At 43.9% G+C, this 21,216-nt stretch overlaps 1 protein-coding gene across 12 annotated transcripts in view; it reads right to left on the reverse strand.

Moving 5' to 3' along the window:
* The window catches only part of GNG12 (G protein subunit gamma 12), a 141,610-nt gene that overhangs the window by 110,804 nt on the left and 9,590 nt on the right, over nucleotides 1-21,216 (reverse strand). For 2 of the 12 annotated variants that reach the window (XM_086390514.1, XM_086390515.1), the window contains exons 2-3: nucleotides 19,802-19,884; nucleotides 19,361-19,575 (exon numbers count right to left, since the gene is read on the reverse strand). The exons of 9 other annotated variants lie outside the window; for them this stretch is intronic. The gene's annotated coding sequence lies outside the window, so the exon portion shown is untranslated. The remainder of the gene's footprint in view (nucleotides 1-19,360; nucleotides 19,576-19,801; nucleotides 19,885-21,216) is intronic. One more of the 12 variants, XM_086390513.1, reaches the window with a different exon arrangement.

The following is a 21,216-nucleotide window of genomic DNA, read 5'->3' on the forward strand; positions in this document are numbered from 1 at the left end:
TCAGGGGATAAGTCATATTAGTCAGGAACATGACCACTCCATCTTGAATTAATAGCCCAGGGTGCTTCCCTCAGCAGAAACTGGACTTTTTAGAAGGGACTGACACATTTATTAGTCTCTTGGGTGAACTGCTCTTCGTCACATCTCTAACATATTAATATGCATTCCAGGCTTGGTATGGTTGCCAGAGCACCACAGACTAGTCTATAATCATTTCATGACTATTTGAACTGATTTTGTTCTTAGATCCTGCCAGAAAACCCAGAATCACAGTGATATTCGTGGATAAACTTCACTGGAGGAGGGACTAAAGTTTTCACTCCTCTGTATGCCAGTGATTCAGTTCAGTTGCTCGGTCGTGTCCGACTCTGCGACCCCGTAATGACTAGAATTGTTCTAATTCAGCAGTTCTCAAAAGTGTTTGGTCTCAGGATCCCTTTACAGTTTCCAAAACTGGGGTCACAAAGGGCTTTCGTTTACTTTTTTTACTCTATCGATATACATATCTATACCCATATATATATCCATATATATACACACACACACGCACTATTGGAAACTAAAGCAGAAATTTTGAAAATACTTTTTAATGGACTAAAAACATAGCAACAATAAATCCATTAGATCCTAATAAAAACAACACATTGTGAGAAACTGTTTTTCAAAACAAAAGAAGATAAAGTGAGAAGTGTACAGCTGTTTTACCTTTTCTTAAATCTCTTCAATGTCATCTCTGCAAATCTCTCTAATAGAGCACAGCTGGATTCTTACTTTTGCCTTTAAGTCCAATCTGTTTTGATATTGTACTGGCTTAGTTGTACTGGCTTAGTACATGAAGTTTGGCCTCACACAGATAGAGATGGATGTTTCTGACAACACGATAACTTAACAAATGATGATTTCTTAAAGTTTAGCTGAAACCCTTCCAATGATCTTTTCATATACTGCTATGTTAGAATTGCTTAGTCTATCTCTCATTCGAATTCACTACTGTGCAGGGCTTGTAACATCACACATCGGTCTTTGAAACTATCAGCTCACTGAGTTACACAGGTTTTCCATATCTGGACATATTTCATCACTCAGTACCAAAAAAGAATACTCGTTAACATTACCACCAATTTTATTAGTAAAGTCATTAAGTATACTTTCTTAAAGCACGCTTGAGATGTCATCAAGCTCATGGCAGCAGATACAAATTTTCCAAAAAGGAGTCTTAGCCTCCACTGTTTTTGCTGCATTACTCCAAACGTCAATACACTAAAAAAGTCAAATATCATCTTAACATTATAAAAGAATTATGTAAGAATATTATAAAGAGCCTTGAGAACTCCCTGAAAGGTTCTTGAGCCCCTCAGGGTCTGCATACCACATGTTGGAAAACAACTGTTCTAAAAAGTGTTTCATAAGTATTCTTGAATCCTTCAATGAATGAATAAAACTTCATATTAAGCAAGGAGGTTCTAGAAAGGTTTACAGGATAAGATACTTTTCCAGTTGGGCCAGCAAGATAACATAGGATGTTTAAAAGTTGAGAGGAGTATAAGCAAACATACGGAGCTAGAAAAGTACAGGGAACCTTACCAGAATAGGAGCAGAAGAAAATATCACTTCAGATGATCAGCACCTTACACGGAGCAAAGCATATTCGTGCCCATCACCTCTGTCAACTCTAAGCAACAGTCCAGAGAGATAAAAATCAGCATAATGCTTGTACAGATGAGAAAACTGAGGCCAGTCTGGAAGCTCTTTGAAGGCAAATATCATGCATGTTTTCTTCACATTCAAAACCCTCTCACAGAGGCCAGCGTATCAAAGGCACACGATAAACATTCAATAAATAAATAAATAAATAAGGCTCAGAGAAAGCTGCTCAGGATCACACATCTAGAAAGTGATGGTTCCAGGACTGGACTGAGCCTAGGTCTTCTGAAATCAAATCCCAGATTGTTCCCACCATACCCTGATGTCTTCAAAGGGATTAAAAAAACAACAACAACAGGCGCATGCTGCTATGGGGGACTTGGATGTTAGCACAGTTATAAATTGAAGCATTTTTTTAAATAAAGGAGTTACATGATCAGAGCTTCCCTGGTGGCTCAGATGGTAAAGAATCTGCCTGCAGTGTGGTACACCTGGGTTCCATGCATGGGTCAGGAAGATCCCCTGGAGAAGGAAATGACAACACACTCCAGTATTCTTGCCTCTCCCACGGACCAGAGGAGCCTGGTGGGCTGCAGTCCACGGCGTTGCAAGGAGTCAGACATGACTGAGCAACTGACACTTTCACTTTCTTTCACTTTACACGACCACATTTGGGCCATTGAGGATCAAATCCAGCAGGATCTGGGAAGGCTTGGAGTGGAGAGGTACAGGGAGAAGAAAGACCCATTTGGATTTTTTCAGTGGTTTATGTGAAAAGCATGACCCGGGGGGTATCAGACAGACACCACAGGTTCCCCCTAATTCTGACACTTAACTGTGTGAATTTGGACAGGTTATACTCTTCCCATTTGATCCTTCCTTTTCTTATCTGCAGAAGGGAATAATAGTATACAACTTCACAGAGCTATCGTGAGAGTTAAATGAAAAATGATGTGCACAAAGCAACAGCACAGTTCTTGGCTCCTCACCAGCTACAAAAGAGAAGAGAGTGAGAGGGAGGAAGCTTAGGGGCAGGAAAAGGAGGAGGAAGGGGAAAGGCGGGGAGGGGAGGAGAGGAAGGGGGAAGAAAAACAGGGAGGAGAGGGAAATATTTGTTGAATGCCCAAGAGAATGTGGGCAGTGCCAGAGGGAGACAGAATCCATCATGCCCTCTCTGTCATTTCTCAGGGCAACAATAAGAGAGAATAAAGAAGAAGACCATTCTAAGGTTTCAAGCCTGGGTGACCATTGAATGAGCTGGTATGCAGATGCCCACAGGGCATGCAAATGGAGGTGCCAAGGAGGCTGGTTCTATGGATGCCAAAGGTCAGACTTCCAACAAAGATGTGGACAGTCAGGGACGAGCACCGAGTAAAGGATCAATTAATATCTTCGGGACATGGAGCATCATAAGTGAAGGCAAATGGGAGAAAAAGGAGGAAACCACATCAGAGACACAAAAATAAAGCACCTGTTTTAAAGCATTTACTGGCTCCCAACTCTCGAATGCATATTTAGACTCTCCCTACCTCCAGCCAGCCACTCCTGCTCCACCAAACCTGACATTTGATGCATTCACAGCACCAAATTCTGTTCTCTCTGCCTGCAAGTCTTTCACTGCTCTTCCCCAGAAGTATAGTTTCTCAAAAAGCGGTACTTGCGATTCTTAAAGTCATATGTTAAGATTACGGCAAAACAAAACCATTAGAAATAGCAGCCTTCAAAGTGGTCCATTTGAAGTTCTGGCGGCCTTGCCTCTCCCTGCACATGCCCACCACACACTCGCCTCTTCTGGCTCGTTTTTTAGTTTCACTGGACCCTGTTCCTTCTGCCCACCGCTCTTCTCCTGCTGTAATAAAATGAGGTGTGACTTTTCCCCTGAGTTGTGACCCTGTCTTGGTCTCAGATGTTCAGTTCCAATTGTGTGGTCCAGGAAAACAGACAGAGGTGGTGTCATTAGAGCAGCAGCAGGCAAAGGGTGGGATACCACTGGTCAGAGGTATGAGGAGAGACCAAGGGTGGCAGGTCCAGAGGAAGCTGGTGGATTTCACAAGTAAGAGACTCTTAGGGATCTAAAGCATGTACTCTCATTGGATGGGATATTGCCCACTCCCCCTCCCCAAGGTGGGTGCAAACTGGCTCTTGGGCCAGGGTAGGAAGGGTAAACAGTTCTTAATATGACAATGTTTGTGGTCCTCTACAGCTCACCCTTATGTAATAAGATTTTCACTCCTTAATGTTTAAACCAATTAACTTAAACTTATTTTTAATCTTTCTCCTTCTTTGTTGTTCAGTCACTCAGTCATGTCCGACTCTTTGCGACCAATGGGACTGCAGCATGCCAGGCCTCCCTGTCCTTCACCATATCCTGGAGTTTGCTCAAACTCATGTCCACCGACCTGATGACGCCAATGACCCATCTTATCCTTTCTCCTCCTGCCCTCCATCTTTCCCAGCATCAGTGTCTTTTCTCCTTATAGGTGATAATGAAAAAATGTTGGGAAGCACTAGTCTAGAAAGTAGTTCAATGAAAGGGGCGTACTTTGGAGGAGGCTACTCTGTAAGGACTGAAGGCAGAAGGAGACAGTGGAGGAAACTGCAATGATAATGACTTTTCCTTCCTTCCCTTTGTGGGGAAGCCTCTTGACCCATAACCACCCGGAGTACTTACTTATACACCTCAGCCTGCAGGAAGTGCTGTACCTGTATTGTTTTACTTTTATTTTCACAACAGTCTTAGCAAGTTATGCTCCCTTTGTACAGATGCTTAGAGAATGTAGGCAGCTTACCCAAGGACCTGTGGTAAATGATGCAAGTTTAGTTCTTAGCCCAGATTGGACATACCATAACTATGAACAGAGCTGGCAAGCCCAGACACATCTATAGAGAGAGGGGAAGAACTGTCTGCTACATGGTGAGTGTTAAAAAAAAAAAAAAAAAAGTTATTTGAATGAGACAGCAGAGAAGTGAAAGGCAACCAGGAGAGGAGACAGCTTATGGGGAAGGAATCCAAGCAACAGAACATGACAGAGTCCAGGAGGAAGGGCTGGCCTTGCCAGCAGCAGAACAGGGAGGGAGGAAAGAAGTGGAGAAAGCCAGTTGGGGGCTGGGGACAGCAGGAGTGGGCAAATCCTGTCCGCAGTGGGGCCGGCAGTTGCAGGCAGACTGCGAAGAGTCCCTGGTGGAATCCACGCACACGATCACATTACTCTGTGCGGCAATCTTCTCAAATGAGTTCTCAGTTCATACTATGTCTCCCTCCTCTTTCCCAAAGGCTCAGATTTAGAAAAGGCAACCAGACACCATGCTTTAGTGAAATAACTCCCAATCTTTTCTAGTATGGAAAAGGACTTCTTGCCATCAGAAACAAGAACCAACAATGGCCCAGGCCCTCAATAATAATTGTAGCTGTTGTTCCGGTGTCCACTTGTGTGAGAAAATGCTCGTTTCACATTAGCTGTGTTCAGCTGAGACACTTAAGATGACTTCACAGGGCCTTTATCACAGGGATGCATTTGTGCAACACACATCCAATACGTGAGACAGTCTGCAGGCCATGCAGGCTGGATTTGCGAACCCCATCCTCACCTTGCGCCACAGGTTGGGAAGAAGCAGTCTACACGAAAGGCAAATGATGTCCTAGATGGGGGCAGGGTCTGGCATAACCCAGACCTCACTGCAAATTCCAGCAATTTAATGATGGGTGAGTTACTGAAACAGTTTGTAATGCCTCGGTTTTTGCCTTTGTAAAATGGGGATATTAATAGAAGGTCTGTAGTTTCATTTAGGACTGAATTTATCAATTCTAACACAGTACCCAACACAGACGAGGTAGCTACTATGATTACTTTAGTTCTATACAATCAACCAGTGGTTCAGTTTTTTAAAGTGGGGGTCCGTGGACCAGCAGCAGCAGCATCACCAGGGGAACTGGTTAGAAATGCAACTTTCAATGCAGACACACTGACTCTTCAGGAGATGGGCCCAGCAATAACAAGCCTTAACTAGCCCTCCAGGGGGGCTTTAACAAGCCTTCCCGGTGACTCTGGTGCTAAAATCTGAGAACCACGGCTCTATGGCTATGGTTTTCAGCTTTTTAAAAAGTAAACAGAGGAATCATTTATACAAAAAGTTCTTCAAAAGGTTGATTTGTGAAATATGAATGTTTGAAACAGCTCTGAAGATCCTGGGTAGGGAGAACTCGGACAAGTACCTTCATTCCACCCAGCCAACCCAATGGACCTCAGGAGCAGTAAATAGGGTCTGTGCCTTAAGTTACAGATGCTACAATTTTGGGTGGCACCACTCAGAAAAATACCCTGATGCTGGGCAAGATTGAGGGCAGGAGAAGAGGCTGACAGAGGATGAGATGATTGGATGGCATCACTGACTCAACAGACATGAGTTTGAGCAAACTCTGGGAGATAGTGAAGGATAGGGAAGCCTGGCATACTACAGTCCACGGGGTTGCAAAGAGCTGGACATGATTGAGCGACTGAACAACTGAAAAAACTAAAGCCTCAACACACCACTAAATTGTTTAACCATAATTACAAGGCACACCCAGTTGTGATAAAATATTGCTCCCCAGGTTTCCATGGCATCTGCAGCTAAGCCACTTCGCCCTGGGTCACCCCCCACCCCAGGGTCAGCAGCCAACACCTCATTACTGGCCCTACTTGGCTTCTCATACGCTTGGGGGCAAACTTCCCACAACTGCCAACTTAGCCATCTGTCTTTGGCTCCAGGTTGGTGTTACACTGCCTGCTACTCAGAACAAGTTTCACTCCACTCATGCCAGGCTAGAAGACCCACTTCTTCTGTGGAAGTGAAAGTACACTATGCCTTGATTGAGACTTGGTGGCATACTTCTGAAGAGAGTTGAGGCCCACCAGTGCCTGCCAGGGGCAAATCATTGGGGTCAAGGTTTGAGAACCACTGAAGGAGAGGCTATTCCCAAGTAGCCCTGAGAGGGTTTTATCTGTTTACTAAAGATGACATGGTCTCATGTATTCCACAGGGGGCTTAACATAGGCTGTTGTGAGGAAAAAGAGCAAAAGAAAGAGAAACCAGGAGGACAGCCACTCTGAGTTTCTCAGATGAAAGGCTGACTGCGCAGAGATAGATTAGGGAATGCTTCATTAAGCAAGATTATTAGGAAAAACTAGCACCCACTGATCAAATCAGTCATCTGTCATCAGGACCGTATCTCCCAGCTCCTATTTCATAGGGGTTGTGTGGTGTTTGTCACTACTCTGGTGATGAGGATCACTTTGACATGCTAAATTCATCAACTGTGGCATCTCAAAGAAAAGAAAACCCACCTGAGACTTCTATCCAAACCAAAAATATTTCCAGACACCAAAGACCATTAAAAAATGCTTGCAAAGGGATTTCCTTCTCATTGATCTCCTACTATGAGCCTCTCCCAGTATTATGGAGAGCAGCACAGGTATTAACTTCAGGCGACAGATGAGAACAAGGCAGAGGCAAGCGAAGTGCCCTCCTGAAGGTCACACCGCTTCTCAGTGGAGAGCCATGACTACACACAATGCGATACAATCCAACCCCTATTTCACAGAGGAGTTAATTTTCATCAGAAAGAGGGGGTGACTGGCCCAGGCTGATTCTCCAGAGTTGTCATAAAACCAGGTGTATCTGAGCCACTGGAAAGGCGAGGCTCTCACCTAGTGAGAATAAGGCAGGAGGTGAGGACAACCTTTTTCTCCTCCTCAATGTCTGCAAAGCTGCGCTGTCCAAAAAGGTTATCAGCAGCCACACGTGGCTAAAAAGTCTAAAATACTAAGATCATGGCATCCGGCCCCATCACTTCAGAGCCAATAGAAGCAGAAAAAGTGGAAGCAGTGACAGATTTTCTTTTCTTCAGCTCCAAAATCACTGCAGATGGTGACTGCAGCCATGAAATTTTACAAGACACTTGCTCCTTGGAAAGAAAACTATGACAAACCTAGATAGAGTATTAAAAAGCAAAGACATCACGTTGCTGACAAAGGTCTATATAGTCAAAGCTATGGTTTTTCCAATAGTCATATATGGATGTGATAGCTGGACCATAAAGAAGGTTAAGCACTGAAGAAGTGATGCTTTCAAATTGTGGTGCTGGAGAAGACTCTTGAGAGTCCCTTGGACAGTAAGGATATCAAACCAGTCAATCCTAAAGGAAATCAATCCTGAATATTCATTGCAAGGACTGATGCTGAAGCTGAAGCTCCAATACTTTGGCTACCTGATGTGAAGAGTTAACTCACTGGAGAAGATCCTGATGCTGGGAAAGATTGAGGGCAAAAGGAGAAGGGGAGAAGCAGAAGATGAGATGGTTAGATGGCATCACCAACTCGATGGACATGAGTCTGAGCAAACTCCAGGAGATTGTGAAGGACAGGGAAGCTTGTTACGCTGCAGTCAATGGGGTGGCAAAGAGCTTGACATGACTTAGCGACTGAACAACAACAACAACAAAAATTAAATAAAGCAAGAAAAAAAATCCAATCACTTAGTTTCAATAGTTGTATTTCAAGGGCTCAGGGGCCACATGAGGCTGGTGATTACCATTTTAGACAGACTGAACAGTTCCATGCTGCAGGAAGTCCTACTGCACAGAGCTGCTTGAAAGTACACTAATGATAAGTGTGTAGCTGGGTGGAACAGGTATCTGGAATCTGGAACCAGGAGTCCCAGGGGAGCCACCAATGAGTTCTATGAACTCAGGCCAACCTCTGGGCCTCTGTTTCCTCATCTGTAAAAAGCAGAAGTTGGGCTCCATGATCACAATGGCCCATTTCCGCTGTTATCTCCCTTAATTCTGTACCTAAAAATGCCCGACGGCAGGCTCCTGACTCTGTCCAGTCTTCTTCCCTAGGACCTCCTAGCCCTTTATCAAATTAGATCAAGAGAACAATGCACTTGGACTTAATTATTTCCTGTAGAAACACAGTCATTGAATGAGAATAGCATCCTTCTAATTATTTCAAGGGTTAACAGAAGAAATGGTCATGAGCAAGTATCTTCAAACATTCCCCAGGAGTAACTGCTGAAGATACTCAGCAATCTACCTCCAGGGTACCTCACATGGACCTATGACGAATTGACTGGTGTTTAGACATGGAACAACAGACTGGTTCCAAATAGGAAAAGGAGTTCGTCAAGGCTGTATATTGTCACCCTGCTTATTTAACTTATATGCAGAGTACATCATGAGAAATGCTGGACTGGAAGAAGCACACGCTGGAATCAAGATTGCCAGGAGAAATATCAATAACCTCAGATATGCAGATGACACCACCCTTGTGGCAGAAAGTGAAGAGGAACTAAAAAGCCTCCTGATGAAAGTGCAAGTAGAGAGTGAAAAAGTTGGCTTAAAGCTCAACATTCAGAAAACGAAGATTATGGCATCCGGTCCCATCACTTCATGGGAAATAGATGGGCAAACAGTGGAAACAGTGTCAGACTTTATTTTTCTGGGCTCCAAAATCACTGCAGATGGTGACTGCAGCCATGAAATTAAAAGACGCTTACTCCTTGGAAGGAAAGTTATGACCAACCTAGACAGCATATTCAAAAGCAGAGACATTACTTTGCCAACAAAGGTCCGTCTAGTCAAGGCTATGGTTTTTCCTGTGGTCGTGTATGGATGTGAGAGTTGGACTGTGAAGAAGGCTGAGCGCCGAAGAATTGATGCTTTTGAACTGTGGTGTTGGAGAAGACTCCTAAGAGTCCCCTGGACTGCAAGGAGATCCAATCAGTCCATTCTGAAGGAGATCAGCCCTGGGATTTCTTTGGAAGGAATGATGCTAAAGCTGAAACTCCAGTACTCTGGCCACCTCGTGCAAAGAGTTGACTCATTGGGAAAGACTCTGATGCTGGGAAGGATTGGGGGCAGGAGGAGAAGGGGATGACAGAGGATGAGATGGCTGGATGGCATCACTGACTCGATGGACGTGAGTTTGAGTGAACTCTGGGAGTTGGTGATGGACGGGGAGGCCTGGCGTGCTGCGATTCATGGGGTCGCAAAGAGTCGGACATGACTGAGCGACTGAACTGAACTGAACTGAGAGTCAGCAAAAAAGCATATTTCTCCGGAAAACAATTCCTTTCACCACAGAGTGAAAACCACACTGTTCACTCTGATTTGGGGGGAGCTAGTGGGGAGGTGTTGGCTTCTCAGAGGAACAGATGATTCCACTCAGTCAGTGCCCAAGCCCAGGGCCTGTCTGTCCGGCACCTGGATCAATGACATCTCATGCACAGAGCTCTTGATGGCTTCCCCATGACCATAGCTTTACCCCATGATCATACAGTTTCAGCAGAGGCCACATCTAACGTTTTTTTAAAGTACAGCTGGAATTATAACATGCCTAAAAAACAGCTTAACGATCTTCCCACTATACTATATTGTGGTATAAATTTGGAGTACTGTGAGAATAAAACACATGGACTTCAAGTTATCGAGCTGAACAGAATTACCTCTTCTGGCAGAACTTGCAAAAGGCTGGCTCTACAGCACCTTAACATCCCCCTCCCAAATTGTCTCCATCAGCCCATCCAATTAGATTAATAAACTCCCAACTAATTAAAAGAACAATGGCAAACATTTACTGGGCATCTAGATTATTCAGGGTCAGGCACATTTCTATGCACGTTCTATGTATTAACTTATACTTCACAATAATTCTAGAAAGAAGACACAGTATAATCTTTGTCTTCCAGGAGAGGAAACTGAGGTACTGAAAGGTGAGGTAACTTGTTCAAGGTCACCAGGTAGCAAGTGGCAGAGTTGGGATTAATCTCTCTGCTAGTTAGGCTCCTCCTCTCTGCCATTGCTGAAGCCCCTTTTCCAATATGGACAGTAAACCCTGTCTCAATTCATCAAGTATAAATTTTAAAACATCTCTAGAAACTATTACAAAAGCATGCAAGCCAAGCCAAAAAAACCCCAAAAAACTGTTCTTGCTTAGCATACACAACTTGCAGATCTGTCCCCTTGCACCGCTTGCAGCCTGCCAGCTCTGAGCCTTTCCTGTTTAAAAATTCTGGAGAATGCCAACACTGTAATTCTGTCACTTTTCCAACATTTACTCTAAACTTCCTCAGCATTGTTTTCTGGTGAAACAACCAAAACTTGTGCATTCAATGCTACCATCAACCAAAAGCATGTTAATAATCAGCAAGCCTGTTCCTATCTATTACAACGTCGTGTTTAACAAGAGCAAGTCACAAATAATAAAAAGACAATTGAGCTGGGAACTGATAATTCCAGTCTTCGCAGCTGTTGTGAGTCAGTTTAAAAACAAATGCACATGAGTGATTGCCGGGCTCTTTATAAAGAGGGTACCTGCCAGGAAGCAGTTCCACTTTCTCTTCTCTGGACTTTCTGTCCTCCCATCCATGCTGACTCCATTAAACCCTCAGGTTTTACAATGCCTTTATGTGTTTTTATGTTTTATATGCTTCTCAAGACAACCTTCTGTGGACGATAAAAGAAAAGTCTTTTAAAGCTACTAGAAAATTAACTCTTACGGAGTTAAGGGCATTTTTTTTGTTTTTAGTACTAGAGAGCAGAATGGTGGAGTCTGATGGACACACAGATTTGAACTATGGCTCTGCTCCTCATGATCTGTGCAGTTGGACAAGTTACTGAACTTCTCTGAGTTGCGGTTTCCTCTTCCATAAAATGAACAAATTATACTTCCTTTATAAGGCTGTAATACTTGGTTAAGAGCAGGCACACAAAAACATTACTTCCCTCTCGTCATCATCCGAGTTGTGAAAAGCGAAGTTAGTTTCAAACCCTAGTGGCACTCCAGAGATTCCATTTTAATTTGGTGTGTGGCCCTAAGAGTTATGAGGGCCTGCCACTTTCAGATGTTTCTGGAAGGCATCACCATACAGAAAACTTCCAGCTCTCGACGGGGAAGAAGGATATCTATGTGGAATAGGCTTTCAATCCAAAAACAACCTCTCTCTAAAAATAAAATTGTACTTGTATCCAGCAAAACAAATCCACAAATCATTTCCATGAAAGTGAACTTCACATTTCACAATTTTGCCTTTACTAATCCCTGGCAAAAATAAAAGATGCTACTGGACATAAAACAAAATGAACACTGATTATTAAATCCATTTCTAATCAAAAGTCAAGAGCCTATATATGTTCCTCCCAAACACTAATTTGTTCCTAGGCTCCACATGACGAATCTGGCCATGAGGAACACATGTTGAACATGACTCAGAAGATACAAGAGTGGAATGGATTTAGCTTTCTTGAGAAAACTGTCCACGGTGGTGTGATCTGCCAGAGACAGAACCCTTGACTGAGAGCCCTCCTGTACCCAGAGATGCTATACTCTTCCACTGGGGGTGGAACAGTGGGAATGGTGATGTTCTCCTTCTAGAACACTGTTTGTCTTTACCTAATAGGATACACCAATAATTTGTTCAGAAGCGGAAAAGAGCTGGATTAGACAGCTCAATGGTACAGCTCAGCGTGTCTTGAAGAAGGGGCTCTGTGGCTGACTCAGAGAGAGGATTTGTGCTCAAAGGCTGCTCCCAACCCCAGAATTAGATAAGGAAATGAGCCAGGATCTGCAAGAGTCACTGGCGGCCAAGTCACGACTGCTCCTGTCAACCTGCGCTGCAGAGACCTGGCACTAATGTGGGCAGCAAGACGGCCATCCTCCGGTACCGCCCTCTACACTTGACTGTGCCCTGAAGCCACCCGGGGGCTTTACAGGAATGGCCACCCTTTAGCCCCATGCCTGAGGGGCTGACTTAATAGGTCTGTAAGCAGCCAGGGCTCCCTGATAGTCAAAAATCACTCCCCAGCTGATCCTAATATGCAGACAAGTTTGCAAACCACACCCTTGATTTCTTCTGCTTTCCAGGCTACCTGAGCCACAGATCCTACTCCCTTTGAGAATTCTTTTCCTTTTTTTTTCTAATGAAAGATTTAAAAAAAAAAAGTCTGAAGTCATAAATTTTAAACTTTTCTCAAGGAAGTCTGAGGTCAGAATTCACCACTCTACCCTGACCTCATCATAAAGATTACAACCCAATCAAAGTGATGAGAGCACAGAATAGACTCTTCAGCAGAGGGTCAAGGATGCCCCTTTCATAGAGGGGGTGAAGGGAGATGCATCAGAATGTTCCTGGAGGGGAAAAGAAGTCTAAGAAAGCTTCACTGCTTTTGGATAGCCTTATGAGAGTTTTCCCAACTCTCCTGCCTCTTGACTTTACTGGGCTCCTCCTTGACTCAGCCCTGTAACCTTGCTACAAATCACTCACTCTTAGTAAAGGTCCTCCTGCCTCCCACAGGTCTGCTCAGTCCTCCACCTCCAACCCAGATTTCCATGTGGTCGCTGCCAAGGGTGTGACCCATAAATACTACTGGGGCAGCTGTAGCAAGATGGGTGGAGAGAGGTGGGGAGATAGGGTATGTCTAGAGGTCTCTCCAGGCCTGGTTCCTGCCAACTCTGTCATTCTTATACAGGCTAGTTGGATGACAAGAGCTCCTGAGACTGGCCAGCACCCTGCCAGACCCCCGGCTCACAGGGTGGATTTGACAAGGTGGCACAAAACAGGGAAACAAGAGATGTGAGGTGTTCTAATCTCACCTCTGCTCTTCTCGAGCTCCATGACCTTGGACAAGTAACAGAAACTTTCTGGAAGGAGCCTCAGGTTTCCCATCTGAAAAGCAGTAGCTAATGTTTGACCAGTCCATTCAGGCTGCTATAAGAGAAATGCCATATTCTGGGTGGCTTAAACAACAAACATTTACTCCTTACAGTTCTGGAGGTTGGAAGTTTAGGGTCGAAGTTCCAGTAGATTCAGTGTCTGGTAAGAGCTTGCTTCCAGGTTCCCAAATGCCATCCGCTCGCAATGCCCCTCAGAGTGGAAGGGATGGGGCAGCTCTCCAGGGCCTCTTTCATAATAAGTGCACAAATCCTCTTCATCAGGGCTCCACCCTCATGATCTAATCACCACTCAAAGGCCCCCACCTCCTAATATTATCATAGGGTGGGCGGGGTGGGGGGGCGGTTAGATATCAACCTATGAGTTTAGGGAGGACATAAACATTCAGTCCTTAATAACCAGACTCCACAAAGCTTTTTGACAAGAAGTGCTCAAATTTAAATTTTAATACAATATAAATTCTCTAAATATGCTTTGAGTCTTCTATGACTTGAACACTCTGTCACTGGCAGTAGAAAGAGGAAAAACTGTCACTAGAGGTACAATACATTCTGGAGAGGAGGCGGGCAAACGGCAGGTCAAACTACACAACTCACTGTCGTCATCAGTATGCTGGTTGAAGAGCGCCACTGGAAATCCACACAAGGGAAAATTTAAATACGTGTTCAATGGGAGGGAAAAAAAAAGACACTAACAGCCAGAGTGATAACATCTAACATTTATGGAGCTGTAGATGTCAGGCTCGGTTCTAGGCGTATTACATTTACAATAATTTCAGGTCTCATGGGTAGATTGGTATTGCTATCCCCATTTTACAGATGAGGAATCTGAAGTTCAGAGAGTGCTATGGCTTGAATGTATCTCCTCAGAATTCAAGTTAAAATCATAAACCCAATGTGACGGTGGGTGGAAACTTGAAAGGTGATTAGGTCATGAGGGAGCCTTCATAAATGGGGTTGGTGCCCTTATAAGAGACCCCATAAGTGATATAATATTCTCTAGTTCCACCCATGTTGCTGCAAATGGTGATATTTTATTCTTTTTTCATATTCCCCTTTGTGTATATATGTGTGTGTGTGTGTATACCACATCTTAAGCCAATAGTCATGATATTGTAAGTCAACTATACTTTGATAAAAAATAAAATAAAATAGATCCCACATACTAAAAAGACTGCTGTCTATGAACCCAGAAGTGGGTTCTCAGACACTGAACCTGCAGGTGTATTTATCTTGGATCTTCCAGCCTCTAGAATTGTGAGACATAAATTTCCATCGTTTATAAGCCACACAGCCTATGGTATTTTGTATGAGCAGCCTGAAATGACGGAGTCAGTCACTCAAAGTCACATCACTAGTGAGTGGCAGAGCTAGGCTGTGAACCTGGTTTTGGATCTTCAGTTTTTGATGACACTGCCTCCATTGTACCTGTGAAACCATTTCCGAGCTCCCAACCCCTTGTCTGGCCAAGGTAAAGTCGGATACGCCATGCCCACAGTTCACATTTCTTGCTAAGCCATCCACCCTGTGTGTATATGTGCTCAGTCGCATCTGACTCTTTGCAACCCTGGCGGACTGTAGCCCACCAGGCTCCTTTGTCCATGGGATTTTCTAGGCAAGAATATTGGAGTGGGTTGCCATTTCCTTCTCCAGGGGATTTTCCCAATCCAGGGATCGAACCCATGTCTCCTGCATCTTCTGTATTCGTAGGTGGATTCTTTACCATTGAGCCACCTGGGAAGCCCAACCACCCATCCTATTATCATTGTTTTTGTGTCTGTTCACACGTTCCCCCACCACTTGATAGTCCTTAAGGGCAGGAGCAGAATGTTATCAAGAGCCTCATAAACAGTTGATATTTAAAACATTTTTTTTAATGAGTGAAAGAAAGAACAAAATTATGCTAGGTTTCAAAACACAGGCAAGAATTCACTGGGAAGTTGGAGGGGAACTTCCTCAGAGTAGAGGCAGTATCTTACTCACTCTTCTATCCCCAAACCTAGCACTTAGGTGCTGAGTAAATGTGTAATAAACTCTGGGCAGAGGAAGTGAAGAAATCCAGAGAGATTTAAGGCTACACAGTGAATATGGATAACCTGGCCAGGATGAACCAACTAGACAGGGTGTGTGGGAACACAGAAGCACTTCTCAAACTATCCTTGGTGAAACATCAGCTTTTCGGTTTTATTTCCAATTCGTCACAGACCAATATTTTTTGTAAGATGCAATAAAAAGGACTGCTAGAAAAATGAAATATAAAATGCAAGTCCAATTTTTCATTAGATTTAAGAGATGTAAGATGACTGCCAAGTTGCTATGAAAAGGTCTAAATGTATGCGCTCTGTGTGGGTACTCACCTAGTGTCTGATCATTAGCCAAGAGTCTATCGCAGAGCAAGCTTGGCGTGAAACTAAGAGGGTGGGAGGATGAGGTGCAGATCAGCAGGGAAGGTGAGCTCCAGTTGTGCTATCAAGAACTGTGGGCAGAGGGCTTCCTGTGTGCCAGGCAGTTCTAATTGCTCCACACATATTAACTGGTTTAAATTCTACAGCCTATCTCTAAGGTTGGTACTATTATTACACCCATTTTAGAGATGGGGAAACTGAGGCACGGGGCAACTAAATAACTCTTTCAAGATTCCAGAGCTTGTGAGAAGCACAGGCAGCCTTGAACTTGGAACTCTTAACTTCTAGGCTGTGATGCCTTTGGGGAGCTGCCAGAAAAGAAGTGGCATATTTGAATCCATGTTTTAGAAAAACCCTCCTGATGGCAGTGTGGAGAAGAAAGGTCAATTAGGAAGCCATGGTGACAATCCAGATGAGAGGCAGTGGGGATAGTAGAGATCAGACCAGATGTGTGGGCTAGTTAGGAAGTGAATGTGGCAGGCTTTGGTGGGGGTCAGGGGTGTCTGAGCTGGAGGGAGGAGGAGAGGAAAGAAAGGTTTCAGATGACTCAAGGGGCCAGAGCTTCCTGGGTGGATGGAGATGTCCACTGATAGAGAAGGCAGGAAGAAAAACAGGCTTTAAAGGCAAGATGATAAGGTTGGTTTTCAAGGGTGCCTTTTGAAATCTTAAGAGTAGTTATTCCATTCAGGGCAATACCATTTTACTCCAGTTCTGCTAAACTAGTCTCTTTCTCTTCTCCCCTCCTCTTTGCCCCAGTTACACTTAAAATAGTTTAAAAAGTAGAAATTCCCCAGTGCTAACTTTCCTCCCTTTGAAAGTCACACACAGTATACAAAAGTGTTCTGGTCACTAATTCCAATTTGTGGCAGAGGCTTCCACATAGCCAAGGAATCGGTGACGCAAGCTGAGTATCCTACAGTTCAACTCAGTTCTGACACTATCTGGAGACAGCATCGGATTCCACAGATTCAGAGTGGAGTCATAGAACTTTTTACCTACTAGATCACAAAGTTTATTATAAAAGGATATGACTCAGGAACAGCCAGATGGAAGAGATGCAGAGGGAACAGTGTGGGGGAAGGGCGTGGAGCTTCCATACCCCCTTAGCAAGGACCACTTAACCCCACATCTCCACGTGTTCACCAACCCGAAGCCTTCCTAACCCTGTCCTTTTGAGTTTTTATGGAGGCCTCATTACATAGGCATGATTGATTAAATCATTGGCCTTGGGTGACTGATTCAGCCTTCAGTTCCTCTGTCCTCCCTGGAGGTCTGAGAGGTGGGGTCAAAAGTTCTACCCTTCTAATCACATGGTTTATTCTCTAGACAAACAGCCCCCAACCTTAGGTGTGGTCCCAAAGCCACCTCAATAACAGAGCAAAAGACACTTTTATTGCTCTCATCATTTAGGAAATTTCAAAGGTTTTAGGAGTTCTGTGATAGGAAGTAGACAAAGATTGTATATATATTTCTCCTTATAAATCACAATATTGTTCATAGCTGTATCCTCATAGAGCAGGTATAAATGCCTTGTGAATGAAAAAAGATTATTTTTGTGTTTACTGAAAACTGAAAAAAGGACAGAGAGACAGGATCTTTACCTTTGATGAATTAGACAGTTAACAGCAAAGAAACATCTGAGTGCAAGACAGATACGTCACAAGGCGACGCCTCTTCTCCCATGTTCCTTCTCCTTCCAGGAGGCCACCCCCTCCAGCTCACACCTGGTGGGCATCAGAACAGGTAATACGGTGCCATGAAGAGCATAGACTGCAAAGCCAGACAGCCGTGGATTCAAAGTAAGAAGCCACTTACTGCTGAGCTCTAACGTGGTATTCAAACCCCTGAACCCGTTTCCCCACCTATAAACGGAGCCAGTACTGCCTACCTCAGAGGGCTATTCAAGGCCTGTGAAAGGCCCCAGCATATGTCAGCACACAGGAGTCACTCAAGGAGTAACTACCATATCACTGACATCGAATTAACTGCTGGCACCCTACACTCTCTCAATTAAGGTCAAATGCATATAACTCTTAAGAGTAACTTCAATTGAAATTAAAGATGATGGGCATTATTTGAGCACTATAATCATAATATTAATAATAATAATAGTAGTTAATACCTGGACACCTACCATCGACCTCCCGTGAATGCTTTATATACGTTAAGTAGCTCTTTTAACGGAGAAGGCAATGGCACCCCACTCCAGTACTCTTGCCTGGAAAATCCCATGGATGGAGGAGCCTGGTAGGCTGCAGTCCATGGGGTCGCTAAGCATCAGACAGGACTGAGCGACTTCACTTTCACTTTTCACTTTCATGCACTGGAGAAGGCAATGGCACCCCACTCCAGTATTCTTGCCTGGAGACTCCCAGGGACAGAGGAGCCTGTTGGGCTGCCGTCTATGGGGTCGCACAGAGTCAGACACGACTGATGCGACTTAGCAGCAGCAGTTCTTTTAAGCCAAAGACAGTATTTAGTCAATTCTAAGAAACATATTCTGTTCACAGTTTAATATCTCTGATACTAGGGTGACTGTGGTAGTCAGAATGGCCCCTCAGAGATGTCTTTGCCCTAATCCCTGAAATCTATGAATATATCTCACAGCAAAAAGAACTTTGCAGATATAATTAAGGGACAGGAGCCTCGATTGTTCAGGTGGGCCCAACTGAATCAAATGAGCCCTAAAAGCAGAGAACTTTTTCTGATGGAGGCAGAGAGAGCAGAGGAGACCTTAGAGAGATTCCAGGCATGAGAAGAATTCATCGTGCTATTGCTGCCTCTGAGACATAGGGTCCAATGCAAGAACCAAAGAGAAGTCTCTAAGAGCTGACGGTGGCTTCTCTCTCTGACAGCCAGCAAGGAGGTAGGAACCTCAGTCCTACAACTGCAAGGAACTGACTTCTACCAACCTGAACAACTCTGCAAATGGATTCTTCTCAGACCCTCCCTATACGATTTCTGACTTGTAAAATCCAGAGCACAATAATGAGCCAAACCCATGATGACTTTGAAACTGTGAGATAATACATACGTGCTGCTTTAAGAGGCTAAATTTATGGTCATCTGCAATGGCAGCCAGAGAAAACAAATACATTCTTAGGGTTGATGTGGGTTATAGCTGATAGTGTAGCTATAGTACAATGGCATAATGGATGACATCTTACATTTGTTGAAACATGGTATCATTATCTTTGTTTTGCAAATGGGAAAACAGGCTCTTTGAGGTCAGGTGACATGCCCAGGTGAATCAGATTGAAGGCTTGAACTACAAACCATCATGCACACTGCCATAGTGTGCACGAGGGCTGCAGCATCACGCCAAAAGGCCAAGGAAGGGCTAACATGATCTCCATCCCAGACTGTATCCAACATGGGATGCCTACCACGGCTGACCACAAAGACCCAACTGGGTCCAGAAAGCACCACCCTCAGCAGCCTTCGTTCATCCATTAGAGGAGCATCCCGAGGTGGCAGGCACTCTTCCAGATCCTCAGCTAGATCAGCCACCTATCTACGAGAGCTGACACTGCAGTGAGGTCGACACTACAAAGGCAGGAGCACCAGAAGGAAAACAAAGCATCCAGAGTGCTGAAAACCCACCTTCACAAGGTAACAATCCACACATTTAGGAGCTCAGAAGAGAGCACTGGGCTTGGAAAACCAGACCCTCCTTTCTAGAACTTTCATGGGCCTCTGTTAAACGTGAGAATCCTCAGGAGAGACTCTTGTGGTGGGATTTTCTTGTTCTGTTTTGCTTTGCTTTTTGCTGATGGAGATGGAAGCTAGCTTTACACCAGACTGCCTCATATGAATTTCTACAAGCAAATAAAAATAAATAAATAAACCACACACAGTCATCTTTTCACTCAGCCAAAGATTTTCTCTTTTGATGGATTTCATTTTAAAAAGATGAAAGTTAATTTCATATTAAAAGAGCATCCCAAGAGCTAACTGAAAGAACATTTCGAAAAGAAAGATGATTCAGTGTAACTCTAACCTCATGCCCTCCATCGAACCCTGAACTCTGTCTGGTCTACTTACCTTGCACTTCTACTTGCCTCTTTCACCCTGGAAATAAGAGTAGACAGCTCTCCGATGGTGAAATCAAAGGGTGAACAGGAGGCCTATTCAGCAGGTACACAAAAAAAGGGGCATGTATAAGCTTTCAGGAGATGCATGTGAAAGGAAAAAATCTAGATTTCCACAAAGATTTTGCAGAAAATGCCACTGAAATTTATATATTCTCAATCTCTCTTGTTTTTGTTTGAGAGTGAGAAATTCTAGACTAGAAGGTCATCTTCATAATGGTTTTGGAGAAGTCCCAGTTTAATAATACCATTAGCTGAAAACTATTTATAAATCAGACATTAGCAACTGGCATAAAACCCTACTTTCCACTTCTCTCGATTTTGCACTGACAATTTGGCAGCCCACTTTCCCCCTAGGCCCAAAAGAGCTATCACATTCCTGAGTCTGTATTTAAGAGATTCTGACAGTGATGTACGCAAGAGGCTTGCTTCAGGAGGAAAGGTCAACATATGCCCACAGGGGGACTGGCAGGCCTGGACTGCCCATGGGAGAACGCGTACAATGACTCCAATACTCTCACCCGTACACAATTCGAAAAATGTAACTGACCCTAATTACCATTTCTCACTACTAAGACTAGCAAAGATAAAAAGAGCTGACACCCTCTGTGCTGGTGGGGCTGTGGGGAAGCAGGCCGTCTAACGCGTGGCCGGGACAGGGAGAAATGACGCAAGCTTTCCCGAGGGGATGATAGGCCCTGTGATTCAGCAGTCCTGTTACCAGGAATCAATCCTCTATGTTCACCTGCACAAAGGCAAAATGACACCTTTATCTGCTGCAGCACTGTGTGTATTAGCGACAGACTGGGAACAATTCAAAGGTCTAGTCGTAGGGTCGAATAAACTGTGGTCCATCTTCACAATGGAAAACAATGGTGCTGACAGAGATCTCCAGGACAGACTAATTTTAAAAAGCAAGACACAGAACAATATATATAAATATACCACCTTTCGTGAAAAAAGGGAAAAACATATATATATATATATATGAGGATATATATGCTCATTTATATATAAGAGCAAATGAGGATATATATATGTGTGTGTGTGCGTGTGTGTGTATATATATTTGTGTATATATTTACTTATATTTTTACAAGTTGCAACTGGTAGAGAATGTGGTAAAGGCCTGGTTAAGAGCAAGATTTCTCAGTGTTTACCTTTTTATATGATTGTGAGCTTTGGGGGGTACCCTATAAAAACATTGCTCAAGTCCATGGGATGGCAAAGTCGGATAGAACTGAGCACACATGTGTGCACACTGTATATACATGACCAATATTTTAAAAATGGAGAAGTTGTCTAAGGCATTTTTCCCAGGAGCATGAAGACTAGAACAAGCCCAGCACGGAAGACTCAAAGCTGAGG

The sequence above is a fragment of the Bos grunniens genome, chromosome 3 (genome assembly GCF_055505025.1).
Source record: "Bos grunniens cultivar Pamir isolate PY7600 chromosome 3, Bosgru_T2T1.0, whole genome shotgun sequence".
In the NCBI taxonomy this organism is placed as follows: domain Eukaryota; kingdom Metazoa; phylum Chordata; class Mammalia; order Artiodactyla; family Bovidae; genus Bos; species Bos grunniens.